Here is a 2773-nt window from a genome sequence, read left to right as displayed (position 1 = left end):
TGAACTCAAGCAAGGAATCAATATGTGATTAGAACACTAATCACATATTGAGATAAATTTAGGCCGAGCTCAAGCAAGGAATCAATATTTCCAATAATGTTTGCTACATTGATCCCCACTCCAACGGTAGGCCCACTCCCTAGTTAAATATGTATTTGATAATATTCTAGAATATTGTGGGTGACTTTACTTCCATGCTATTATCAATGTTCTAATAGTACTTTATTACAAAATTTTCATCAAAATACCTAAAGCTGTTTGAAAATCATTGAAATTTTTCGCATGTTTGCAAGCTTACCATTTTTTAAACAAAATTTTAATTCAAGAAGAAGAGGTGTAAACTACACCAAAGGGGTAAACATAACCCCCCATAAGGATTCCACAAATGTTTCTTTAGATGGAGTCATCTAAATTAGTAAAAATGTTATGTCTATAACCTAATTATGACATCAAAATGAGAAGAACTCTTAATGTATTCCATGCATTATCCATCCAAGTCCCAAGTTTGCATTCATAAGGAAAGTAAGGAGACAAGTTTGATTGGTTCTGACAAAAATCTCGAGGCCCAAGTAATGATAATTTTCATGTTGAGTTCTAGACTCATAGCTCTTCATATAATATGTGATTATTAGATTAATCATGTTTTGAGATAAATTTAGGCTGAAATCAAGCAAGGAGTCAATATGTGATTATCACACTAATCATAGATTGAGATAAATTTAGCCCGAACTCAAGAAAGGAATCAATATTCCAATAATTTTTTTTGTTGAAGTAGACATAATGGCATATTAATTAATTATCCACACATAAATATGAGTGTTCAAGACATGTTGCTCAAAAGCTAGCATATAAAAAAGTAAATTCCATGAACATGCAAGAGGAAGCATTAGGTGCCATTGAAAGGAAGAATATACTAAGGACATACATTAAAGGGGGTTTACTCGAGATGTTCACTCAAAAATATGTAAGTATAATTATGAGTTCAAATGAAGGGGGTTTTTAATCCAAAATTTTAAGGTAAATGTACAGAAATACATTTACAAAAGGGGTTTTTTTTTTAAAACCCATAATTTCGTAAAGAAAAAGGGATCATTTTATCCATTAAAAAATCACAAGTAAGGGGTTTTTTAAATACCCCTTGAATGCGCCTGATACATAGGTTTTCTTAGTAGTGCACCTCCCTTGTGTGTGTGAAGTGTTATACTTTTATAAACCTCCCTTTTTTAAAAATTAACATTTTATAAAGATATTCGATAAATTAAGGCTTAAATATGTATTTATTATCAACTTGCTACCTCCCTTTGTGCTTGCATATTTTTTGTATCCCTATGAGAAAAGAAATAAAACTTTTCTATTAAATTCTTATGCTATTTTACATGATTTTAGGTAGACTCCTCCCCCCTGCCATGCCAACCACCACCACCAAATCATCCTTCATTCTCTATAGATTTTGGCATTTTAAAGGCACTTTTTAATTTGAGGATCAAAAAACATTTCTTACGATGGTTTCTCCCTCTTTTTTAAATAAAAAAACCCCATGAAGGTGAAAATCTCCCAAAATCCCCTTACGTTTAGCTCGTACATCAACTCTCATGCAACATTTATAATTTAGTTCCCAACAATACTTGCACACAATAAGGGCATGGGCCCAACATGGCAAGCCAAGCATTCCACATCTATATTTTTAATAATTGAAAACTTCACCCCATGAATTTAATGCAAGTATGTGGTGAATTCGCACATTTATATGTTTAGAATTCCACATCTATATTTTGAATAATTGAGTTTTTCACCATGAATTTAATGCGAGTAGGTGGTGAATTCACACATCTATATGTTTAGAGACTCCACATCTATATTTTGAATAATTGAGTTTTTTTGCGATGAATTTAATGCAAGTAGGTGGTGAATTCGCACATTTATATGTTTTGAACTAATGAGCAAGTTGTAGGTGTTGAGAAGATGTATATTTCAATGACTAAAACTATGGTATAAATGAGGCTAAAGAAACCTTTTCATCAAAGTTTCAATTTAGAATTCCTTTGTGACATAAATATTTCAAACTGACTACCATCATTTATTAATGATGATGTGATACAAGGATAACAAAAAGTGCAAATCGTAGTGGGAGGTGGAACATTTCCCCAGGTACTCCCCAGTCTTAATGAGTGCTTGAAATAATAGGTGGTGCCTAAAGGTCTTTGCACATTCAACAAGGCTTGGGGATGGTGATATAAACTATGGGATGAATTGAAGAGAATGAATGAGAAATGTTACTAACCATTGGAGGAAAGAAATCAGGTACTCCCTAGTCTTAATGAGTGCTTGAAATAATAGGTGGTGCCTAAAGGTATTTACACATGCAACAAGGATTGGGGAGGGTGATATAAACTATGGGATGAATTGAAGAGATTGAATGAGCAATGTTACTAACCATCGGAGGAAAGAAATGGATGTGCAATGTTGCTTGCCCACATCAAAAGTATGCTTCATTAAGTAGGCACCTAAAATGTATCAACTCCTTGAGCCCTTGATATGGAGGCTTAATTTTTGACACCTATCTTACACGTCTTTCTTAAGAGTAATTGATAAGAGGAATTGAATGACGAGGAGCCGTATGAGGTGGGAATCTCATGTATGGTTCTGTATAGTAACATTGAAATTGACTCATCTGTCAACTATTTCACAACTACACCAAAAAAACCTAACTCTACCCTATGATCTACCCTACGTAAAGTCGCTAGAGTTTGATTAACCTCCAAGTTCGAGGTAG

Source organism: Cibotium barometz, chromosome 51 (genome assembly GCF_041138505.1).
Source record: "Cibotium barometz isolate CiBa-2024 chromosome 51, ASM4113850v1, whole genome shotgun sequence".
Taxonomy (NCBI): domain Eukaryota; kingdom Viridiplantae; phylum Streptophyta; class Polypodiopsida; order Cyatheales; family Cibotiaceae; genus Cibotium; species Cibotium barometz.
This window is presented reverse-complemented; position numbering follows the sequence as displayed.